Source organism: Palaemon carinicauda, chromosome 9 (assembly GCF_036898095.1).
Source record: "Palaemon carinicauda isolate YSFRI2023 chromosome 9, ASM3689809v2, whole genome shotgun sequence".
In the NCBI taxonomy this organism is placed as follows: Eukaryota; Metazoa; Arthropoda; class Malacostraca; order Decapoda; family Palaemonidae; genus Palaemon; species Palaemon carinicauda.
The window spans coordinates 150,091,738-150,104,073 of NC_090733.1; positions in this window are offsets into that span (position 1 = coordinate 150,091,738).

Here is a 12,336-nt window from a genome sequence, read left to right on the forward strand (position 1 = left end):
TTGCAGTATCGCTTAAACATTAACGCCACGGAGATACACAAAAATATAAATATAAAAAGAATACATCCCAAAACTCATAGACATATATTCCTTTTGCTTTCTTAACCACACGTTTAATCCTCTCAAGATGATCTTATCCAGTGCTTATCCTTCATAAAATCTCTATGTGAAGTCGGTATTACCTTTTTATCTCTTCGTAAGGGATCAAACCGTTTGTATATAAAATTGACAGTTTTTATAATAACCTGTAAAAGATGTGACTACGTTTTGAATGATAATCATTTGGATGCTGGATAATAACCAAAGGATTTTGAAGTAATTGAGATGAGGATATGTTCTTCAGTTGCAGGAACTGAAAGAAATCAAATATTAAATTTTCTAAAAGATGCTTAGGTAGTAGGTTGGCCAGGGCACCAGCCACCCGTTGAGATACTAGAGAGTTATGAGGACTTTTGACTGGCCAGACAGTACTACATTGGATTCTTCTCATTGGTTACGGTTTATTTTCCTTTGCCTACACACACACACACACACACACACATCGAATAGTCTGGCCTATTCTTTACATATTTTCCTGTCCTCATACACCTGATAGCACAGAGATTACCAAACAATTCTTCTTCACAAAAGGGGTTACTGCACTATAATTGTTCAGTGGCCACTTAACTCTTGTCAAGGGTAGAAGAGAGACTTTAGCTATGGTCAGCAGCTCTTCTAGGAGAAGGTCACTCCAAAATGAAGCCTTTGTTATCTAGTCCTGGGTAGTGCCATAGCCTCTGTACCATGGTCTTCCACTGTCTTGGGTTAGAGTTCTCTTGCTTGAGGGTACACTCGGGCACGCTGCTCTATCTTGTTCATCTTTCTCATGTTTTGTTAAAATTTTTATAGTTTATATAGGAAATATTTATTTTAGTGTTGTTACCCTTCTTAAAAATTTTGTTTCCTTCCCTCATTGGGCTATTTTCCCTGTTGGATCCCCTGGGATTATAGTATCCTGCTTTTCCAACTATGGTTGTAGCTTAGCAAATAATAATAATAATAATAATAATAATAATAATGATGATGATGATAATGATGAAGAAAGGAAGTTGGAAAGGAGGTAAAGTAGAAGGATATAAAGGAAGTACACAAGTACAGCTAGTGGTCGAAGGAACGCTTCGAAGACCCTGATGGAATGCTTACAGGGCACCGCTCACTCGGTACCCGGCTGTCGTGTAAATAACGTTTTCCTTCATTATTTTGACGACTTCTTTTCATGACAGCTCAACATGCTAGTTGCTTAAAGGGAAATCGTTTTAGGCTGGCGATGTTCCCTCAGATCATTCATAATACTTTTTTCTATTTGGCCGTAAAAATTTTTAAACATGATAATCTGATTGCGAATTTTAACATTTTTTTTTTAAAAGTCACCATCCTAAAGGATAATCTAATCGAGTTATATCATTTATGATATGAGAAGTTAGAATTGATTTCAATTGTCATTAGTTTGATCCAGTTTTTGAATGTTATAACTTCAACATTTTTAGAAATATTGAAATGTCTGAGATCTCGATTAATAAATTATATTCCTTTGTTATTATTAAATCCTTATACTTCATTAGCTTGTTAAACCATTTGTTTTTTATGAAGTGGCTATTTCTCCTCTCTCTGGTCAGCTCAGTTGTGTTTCCCCAACTTGATTTGCCATGTGGTGGTTATTAGACATTATTACGTGATTCTATTGAGTTTAGAAGAATTGCTGACTTTTCAGTTCATTTTATGTTTCTAATAATTTATTCGAAGTTATGATGGTTTTCAGACCGCCGGCTTTTCCTGACAATATTTAGACTAGAACACGATAAGAAGCAATACTTGTAACTGAATATCCTCTCCAATTTTCAGTTATGAAACTCGCAGCCTTATATATTGGGGAAGGGAGTGGGCGGTTGTGTGTAGGATTGGACACAATTAAACATGTTGTCTTATTACGATGAAAATTATGTTAATAACCAATTCGTTATCCAAGCTTCGGCTTTATTAAAATTGACGGTAATGAAATCGTTACTTCATCCTCTCAGTGACGCACCATAATATATGACAACACAGTTTGAGAGAGAGAGAGAGAGAGAGAGAGAGAGAGAGAGAGAGAGAGAGAGAGAGAGAGAGCTCTTAGTTCCGCGAAGAATGTAAACAAACTGGACATTTCCAAAGTTAATTGTTCATGTATAAACATTCCTCACTACTAATATATCGTTGTCTTAGATTTATTTGATACTAATCGAGATACACTGCATGCTAAAACCATTAAAAATTTTAAGCACGACTTTCACAGACTTCTCATGTGTTCATGGCAGGTCGCAGAGAGCGAATTCTTCCCTTATGAAAACATTCAAAGCATTTCCTTTCGTTTTCTGCCTCATGGCGGATGCAAAGCAAAAAGTGAGCAATGGCAGCTTGATTCGGGTCCGAGTACAGATGAACTTGTCCATTACTCTAAATATGATAATGATTCTTTTCTTAATATATGCACTTCTCCATCCCAGACGGCTCCAGGGCGTGTTGACCTTCCCGTTCTTAAAGAAAGAAAGAAAGAAAAAAAGTCTTTCTGGGATGAGGTGGCAAATCCCATGCTTTTAGGATGACGTTCTAACCCCTTGCTTTAGGAGTGAGGTTTCTATTCCCATGTCTTTTGAATGTGGCCTGGTTGGTAACGTCTCTACCTGGTGTTTGCCAGTCGGGGGTTCGAGTCCCGCTCAGTCTCGTTTGTGCCATTAGTGTCTGCAACCTTACCATCCTTGTGAGCTAAGGTTGGGGGTTTGGGGGAGCCTATAGGTCTATCTGTTGAGTCCTTAGCAGCCATTGTCTGGCTGTCCCTGGTCCTAGCTTGGGTGGAGAGAGGGCTTGAGCGCTGATCATATGATATATGGTCAGTCTCTAGGGCATTGTCCTGATTGATAGGGCAATGTCACTGTCCCTTGTCTCTGCCATTCATGAGCGGCCTTTAAAACCTTTAAACCTTTAAATGAGGTTACCAACACAATGTATTGAGATGTCTCTTTTTTTTCCACTCTGATTGCTACCACCATAGTTGACCAACAACCGCTGAAGTTTACAAAGGAATATTTGATTTTTCAAGAACCCAACACGGGGGAGTTGACGTCAATTGGAGTCTCTTGTCTCCTACAGTTATAAAATTCACTTCTAAAGCTGATTCCCATCATTGCCTACGTTTCTCAACCTGACCTTGAAAGCCAAGGCAAGGAGTCGTATCTCTGACTTTTCAAGGTACCTGTAACCGTAGGCTCGGCTGCTAACTTTTCCCAACAATATATTCAGGCGAGGACACAATAGATTCGTTGCCGTCACTGTTATTCAGCCTTCAGCTGGCTGGCCATTTCTGTTTGTGTTCTTTGAATATTGTGCCTCGACCTTTGTCGTTCGTTCTACAGAGGAGTGCTTTGTTGAGTTAGCTTTAGTTGTATGACTAAAGAAGAATGTCAGAAGGAACTGGGAATGCTTCGTTTTTCCCTGTGGAAGTGTTAATTCGAATTTGCATATACGTCTGCGGTCCTTGTGATATAAAGGACAACTCAAGAAATCTCCGTTAGCTAAACATCTGGTATACATACATATATGCATATGTGTGTATATATATATATACATATATACAGTGTGTGTATGTATATATATATATATATATATATATATATATATATATATATATATATATATGCATGTGTGTATATACGAAATATTCCTCAAACTATTTTGAATTTTATAAATTGAAGAATTGTTAATGTATATCCCAATGAATAGAAAAAGGGGTTATTCATTTGATGATGCATTTTCTGGCAGATAACCTAAAATCGGGTTCTAATTCAATCTGGAGAATTTTTTTATTATAGTATTTCCTTTTAATGTCTCGGCGCTTAAAAGATTATATTACGAAAAGTATTGTTGGTCGCGTTTTACAGGAAGGAAAGTAAATTGTATAACAATGATACTTTTCATGTTTTTTTGAGATCATGCAGCATTATTGGGGAATACTCTTATTCTAAGCTAGTAACTTATTCAGAAAAATCACATGCATGTATTCTATGTCATGAGTTCAGTCACTGTGAAATTAGTTTAGTATTCATGAAAAGACAGTTTATGTCAGAGAAGACATTTAGCGACATCTACCTGGGATATCCTAATGATTGGTTGATGATTATCAGTTATCTGGCATCCTGATGATTGGCGAATGGGTATTATGAATTGAAATAATATAATCGCTTATTTGTGTCTCCTTCACAAAATACTTATAACGACTACCCTGGAGAGAGAGAGAGAGAGAGAGAGAGAGAGAGAGAGAGAGAGAGAGAGAGAGGGCAGGGGTTGGTTAAGCCCATGGTGTAGAAAGTAATCTGTTACCGGGAGGATATAGTCACGAGCAGTGGAATTGATTAATTGGTTTACATAAACTGTCGCTGCAGGATAAGGGTGTGACAGAATTATTAGCGTCCGAGAAATCCTAAGGTTCGTTTAAAAGGATTTATAATCGGGCAGAAATGGATGGACACTGTAGGGCTAAAAATAACATAATGTCAAATCAACGAAATTTAAGCAATTTCTTATATAGATTTGCTCCAAAGTCTATTATGTTTGAACAAGAAATTGCATATTCCATTTCACTGTAGGGCTAAAAATAACCTAATACATTAAGGTCAAATCAAGAAATTTAAGCAATTTCGTCTACAGATTTGCTCCAAAATCTATTATGTTTCAACAAGAAATTCCATATTCCATTTCAAGTACCAAAAATGCCGAAAATCTTGTACTTATCGTTAATCTGGCATGGTTTTCGAAAAGCGTTGCCAAGCGTACTGTACGTTGAGGAAGTCTTCAAAATTTCTGATCTCCTCTATTGTCTTGACCACACTGTTAAAAAAAACCGCAATTTTAATCGGAAATTCTCCGTAAAAATATACTGTTCTCAGCCGTATTTCCGTAATATACAGGCGGCCGTATTTTGTACCCTACTTTATTATCTTTTACGGATTGGTGACCGTAATAGCACTCCTTTACGTCAATATATCCGTTTTAAAAATGGTAAATGACTGGCAGCATCTATTCCATGATTGCAATCGTTTTTTACGGCAAATTTTTAAAAGTGCAAACCCAACGAGAAAATAGAGGCTAGTCCCTTTAAAGCACGTCTAACCGCGAAAGCGAGGGATCATCCAATAATTGGTATATTTGTAGATTTATTTGTTATTAACATTTCCTCTTGTGGCGAAGAAAGTTAATATTTTTCATACCTTCTCGTACCTGTGAAAGACCAAAGTGGCGAGTGGTTTTATTTGAAACGCATACAAAATCGAGTATGAAACCATATTTTTCATGCTTTATATTAAAAAAAACTGTGATAATAGTAAATACATAATGTACTACAGTCAATTCTTTTTAGTGAAGCAGATTTGCACCGACTCGCAGAGGTGCCCTTTTAGCTCGGAAAAGTTTCCTGATCGTTGATTAGTTGGACAAGATAATTTCTAACCAATCAGAGAGCAGAAAACTTTTCCGAGTCAGTGCAAATGCGCCTCATTAAAAAAAATGAGTATAGTGCATAAGCGTAGCATATTTACAATCAATGTTTTATATAAAAAAAAAAAGATAAAAGTACTTCTTACGATTATGTACATTCAAGTCCTCTCTCTGTCTCCATACACACACACACACACACACACACACATATATATATATATATATATATATATATATATATATATATATATATATATACCTTAATTATTTTACCGTAATGCCAACGATTTATTGAATAGTATGATGGGATAGGATCTTTTATTTAGCTTGAATCTCTATATTTTTCAGTTGCATTGCGATATTAGTATATTAGGTTACATGGCAATTGTAGCCTATCACGAAATATAGAAAAAAATGGGAGCAGAATTCCAAAGGGGAATCATCAGATAATAGTTCAGCGTAGCACCGATCGTTTCATTTTCGTCACTAAGAATGAATTAACATGAGACATGAAGCAAAAGTCTCAGAAAGGAATCATCATAATCATCTTCTCCAACGCCTATTGACGCAAAGGGCGTCGGTTACATTTCGCCAGTCGTCTCTATCTTGAGCTTTTAAATCAATACTTTTCCATTCATCATCTCCCTCTTCAGCTTCATAGTCCTCAGCCATGTAGGCCTGGGTCTTCCAACTCTTCTAGTGCATTGTGGAGCCCGGCTGAACGTTTAGTGAACTAATCCCTCTTGGGGAGTGCGAAGTGCATGCCCAAACCATCTCCATCTACCCCTCACTATGATCTCATCCACATATGGCACTCGAGTAATCTCTTAAAGTTTCATTTCTGATCATGTCCTGTCATTTAACTCCAAGTATTCTTCTGAAGGCTTTGTTCTTAAACCTACAAAATCTGTTGGATATTGTTTCATTGTCATACTATGACTCGTGTCCATACAGTAACACCGATCTCACTTAACTGATCACAAAAGGAATATGTAACGAATATTTCATATTCCCTTATTGCTTTAAATAAAATTATCTCCTCTTATAGGAATTCCGTAAGAATAAAAAAAACACAGTCTGAGGCATGAAGGAACAAGGGAAAAATCACTGACAATATCTGATTAATTATCATTCTTTAATATCTGATTAATTATCATTCTTTAACAGTTGTAGATTGCACGCATGACTATTTTAATTTGGCTGCTTTTGGACATAAAGATCCCTATTACCCATTCTTGATAACGGTTGTTTCCCATTATTTCTTGACACAATGGCTCCTTTATCGATTTCTTGAAGACGGGTTCCTCCGATCCTTCTCTTAGCAACAGGGCAAATTTTAATCATTCATTTGAGAACATTGTCATTTTCTTTCCTGCAAGGTTATTGTGGTCATTTTTAACACCTCTCGACAGCTTTGCTCCTCAAGTCATTTGACTGACTCCATGTTGGCTCCTCTAATGATCATCCTGACTGTATGGATCCTTTTATCTTCTGCCTGACTGTGTGGCTCCCCTGTTCATTATGCTGACGGATTGGCTCTGTCATTTTTCTGGACTGCATGTCTCCTCCATTATTTCCTCGAAGGCGTGGCTCCCCAAGTAATTTTCTTGGTATGGTTGTTATTTCTTGACAGCTTGACTTCCGTATACGATACATGACCAAGTGACTTTTGCAGTCATCTCCTGACGCAATAGTTTCTCGAATTGTTCCTTTACAGTAATTTTCGTCTAGTAGTATCTGCAGCGACTGCAGATGTTCCTGGTGGCGCTGATGACTTTTCAGCTCTCTCTCTCTCTCTCTCTCTCTCTCTCTCTCTCTCTCTCTCTCTCTCTCTCTCTCTCTCTCTCTCTCTCTCTCTCTCTCTCATGATATCGCTTCCAATATCGCTTCCAGATATCAAGGTATTTTCTTTAGGGACAAGGAGAGACTTGAAAATTTTCCCAGTCGAACTGCAACAACAATATGCAGTGGAAGGAAAGAGATAAAGAATACGTCAAATGAAGACAAGAGAGAAAAATAAAGTGAAAAGGGAAGCAAGGGAAAAGGGAATAGGTACCATGGGGGAATGAGATAGGTATTAGGGTAGGGAAGGATAGATAGAGGGTAGGTGAGTACGGGAGGGAATGATTTGGATGCGGGGGGAGTGTGGGGGAGGAGGCCCCATGACTGGCGCCAGCAACAAGAAAGACTGACGCTCGGGACTGTGGTGCCTGGCGCCGAGGGAATAAAGGGCGGAAGCCAAATGAGGTGATGGAGACGTGGACGCGATGATAAAGGAAAGGAAACAGAGCAACTTGAGGATAATGAAAAAGGGATAACCTCGGGGACAAATAAAGCGTAGGGGAGCCTCCTATGAAGAGAAGAAAAATATTTTTCCCTATTTTTTAAGATGGTGGAAAAATTCCTCTCTCTGAGTTTTTCATTGCTACCAAATCTTTTTTTCTTATTAATTTACAGCATATATATATATATATATATATATATATAAATATATATATATATATATATATATATATATATATATATATATATACATATATATATATGTATATATATATATATATATATATATATGTATATATTTATATATAGTATATATATATACATATATGTATATTTGTATATATATATATACAGATATATATATATATATATATATATATACAGATATATATATATATATATATATATACAGATATATATATACAGATATATATATATATATATATATATATATACAGATATATATATATATATATATACAGATATATATATACATATATATATATATATATATATATATATATATGAGTAAAGATCCTTAGGAAACGCGAAGTTCAGATGCAAGATAGGCACAGGGAAAATAGAATTGAAAACATAAAATTAAATTCTGAACTAGTCAGATCTTAATCTTATATTTTCTATTTTTTTCCCTGTCGTTATTTTGCATGTATATATATATATATATATATATATATATATATATATATAGAGAGAGAGAGAGAGGAGAGAGAGAGAGAGAGAGAGAGAGAGAGAGAGAGAGAGCGAGGGGGGAATTATGAAAGAAAAAAAAACTCTTCTCAGTCGCCAAACAAAAAATGGTGTATTTGGTAAATAAAAAATAGCATGCGGACGGATAATATTTATTACTTGGCTATCATTCAACAAGGTATTGAATAAAATATAGATTAATTATTGATATATAAGAAAAATTGACAGAACAACTGAGAAATTATTGGTCAGAGTTGGATAACTATACTTTAAAAAGATATTTGTTCAGTTGATTTCGTTCTTAAAGTATTTATTCTGGATCCAAGAAAGGTGGTTCCTGACTCTCTCTCTCTCTCTCTCTCTCTCTCTCTCTCTCTCTCTCTCTCTCTCTCTCTCTCTCTCTGTCGCCACAGTGTCTCTTGGTCTAATCTTATTCACGTTTTCTTATAGAATTGAATGTGCCGACTTAAGGAGCAAGGTGGAAAAAGAAGAATTATTGGCCTAAGTTACGATTTTTTTTTTTTAATTTCCTTAAAAAATAAGAATTCTTGAGACACACAGGCAGACGGAGTACAATATTGATATAAGTAAACAAGGAATAAACAAGGCAAGGTCCATTAATCAATGCTATAAATCCCTTGACCGGAAGGTTTATTTTTTTGTAGACCGGATAATTGCCCGTTGTTCCTTGAATCTGACTTATCAATATAAATGAAAACATAATGTTCATTGCTATCCATTTTACTGCAATACTCTTACACAAACTCAGAAAGAATCGGAGATACGCACAGCAGATATGTTCTTTGTTTGTCTCAAGAATTCTTATTCCTTAGGGAAAGTTTTATTTCGATTATCCTGTCCTTCTCCGACAACAATTTCCCTTTTTTCCACCTTACTTTTTATCGGTACATTCAAATCTCTCTCTCTCTCTCTCTCTCTCTCTCTCTCTCTCTCTCTCTCTCTCTCTCTATATATATATATATATATATATATATATATAGAGAGAGAGAGAGAGAGAGAGAGAGAGAGAGAGAGAGAGAGAGAGATTCAGGAACCAATTTTTATGATATACACACATACGTATACGTACTGATTCACTCAACCGTGGGAATAAATACCCTAATGGAAGTTCTCAAGGTAAGTGCTTAGGCTTTCATTTACGATAAAAATAATTTTCTTTAATCATTTAGCACCACGATTGACCGAATTTGATATTAGAATGTTATTTATTTACAACAGCGAAGTACTAGTACACTACTTTCCCTGTTTTTTTTTTTATTCTTTCTCTTACCTCGCTCGGCGCACAATTTAGTAACACTCGTTCGAATCCCCGGTTCATGTAAGGAAAAGAATGTTATCCAGGGTAGTAGGTTGGCCAGAGCACCAGTCACCCGTTGAGATACTATCGCTGGATAGTTATGGTGTCCTTTGACTGGCCAGACAGTACTACATTGGATCCTTCTCTCTGGTTACGGTTCACTTTTCATTTGCCTACACATGCACCAAGTAGTCTGGCCTATTCTTTACAGATTCTCCTCTGTCATCATACACCTGACAACACTGAGATTACCAAACAATGCTTCTTCACCCAAGGTTTAACTACCTCACTGTAATTGTTCAGTGGCTATTTTCCTCTTGGTAAGTGTAGAAGACTTTTTAGCTATGGTAAGCAGCTTTTCTAGGAGAAGGACACTTTAAAATCTAACATTGTTCTCTAGTCTTGGGTAGTGCCATAGCTTCTGTACCATGGTCTTCCACTGTCTTTGGTTAGAGGTCTCATGCTTGAGGGTACACTCGGGCACATTATTCTATCTAATTTCTCTTTCTTTTATTTTGTTAAAGTTTTTATAGTTTAAATAGGAGATATTTATTTAGATGTTGCTGTTCTTAAGATATTCAATTTTCCTAGTTTCCTTTCCTCACTAGGCTTTTTTCACTGTTGGGGCCCCAGGACTTATAGCATCCTGCTTCTCCAACTAGGTTTGCAGCTAAGCAAGTAACAACAACATTAATAATGATAATAATAATAATAATAATAATAATAATAATTATGTACTTGTTCACCACTCGTCTGTGGCGAGTCGCAGTTGGCATGGAGAGACAAAAAGATAAAACGATGAAGAAACTTGAGTGAGCGGTGGACCGTAACAGTGAATGTCATTGTATGATGGAAAACTGGTATAAGTAATCCTCAAAACGTTAAAAGATATTCGTTACTTTTATGTCTTAATATGAATGTGTGCATCTCTGCGTACGTGTCAATGTGGTAACTTGGAAACGAGAAGGCCTCAGCGAAGTAATACTCGCCTCATTTTCATTACTCTCTCTCTCTCTCTCTCTCTCTCTCTCTCTCTCTCTCTCTCTCTCTCTCTCTCTCTCTCTCTCTCATGAATAAGCGTATGGATTGAGAGGAGTTGAATAACAGGTGACCTCGACGAGGCAATCATTGTCTCACTGAGATGAAATTATTCACCGTGTGTTTCGCACTCTGATTGTGTCTATAGCTACGTCGATGAGAGAGATTCAAGGGGAAAGCGTTACCTCTTCAGAGGTCTGTCTCTCTTCTCTCGGCCTCTGTGTGGGTCTGGGACTCTCGGGCAAGGACAGAGTATGTGAGAGGCATGACCTTTTGCAGTCCTTGAGGGGATACTCGGTTGTCATTCCTGCTGACGTTAAAATAAGTTTAGCGAAGCAACATCCTCTCTCTCTCTCTCTCTCTCTCTCTCTCTCTCTCTCTCTCTCTCTCTCTCTCTCAGATACCTGTGATTTGCAAAACATTCCTTGCGTCATGTTTCCCTCTTTCTCTCTCTCAGGCCTGTTTTGTAAAACCCCTTGCGTAACGTCTCTCTCTCTCTCTCTCTCTCTCTCTCTCTCTCTCTCTCTCTCTCTCCATGAGACTCTTAGTATCGTAACATTGTCACTCTTTGGTTTTCTTCATAATTTCCATAATATTCGTTTAGATTTTCCACTTGGTTTCCTACTTGTCTTCTTGGGTAGGAAATACACACACAGACACACACACACACACACACATATATATATATATATATATATATATATGTGTGTGTATGTATATATGTGTATGTATATATATGTATATTTATATATATATATATATATATATATATATATGTATATGTATATGTATGTATATATGTATATATATACATATATATGTGTGTATATGTATATATGTGTATGTATATATATATGTATGTATATATGTATATGTATATGTATATATGTATGTATATGTATGTATATATGTATATATATATACATATATATACATACATATATATACACACATATATATATACATATATATATTTTAAAAGATTGAGTCTGTGTGTTACGTTGAATGACCTCCGCATTTCAACTTGTCCGTGAGTTGGAATGTTGGCAGGTCAGGGAAAAAAAAGCTGCTTGCTGTGTAAACGTCTGAGTTCTTTTAACGTCAGTGATCTCAAGTATGCGCGTTCTTGGACGTCACTCATTTTAAACGTACGTCTTCACCATTCATGAGTCCGATCCTGGAACATCCATCCGGGCCAACTGGAGTCATTGCACTGCGGTGTGGCTGGGGAGTTAATTGGAAACCCCACTGTTGCCAGGTTTGCGGTTAAGGGGTTTAGTTGGTGGTGGGGGGGAGAAGGGGGATTTGCTATCCTGAAAAAAAGGGGTTGTGCCAAGGGATTAGAAAATGAAGGTTTAATCTGAGGTGCGACAGTGTTGTTGGGGTGAGGAATTTGTGTGTGGGGGAGGGAGTATCCCTCGAGACTAGAATTGTCTCTTGAAGCCTCGGGGCGCCAATGACCATGCTCGGTGCGACACCAAAAT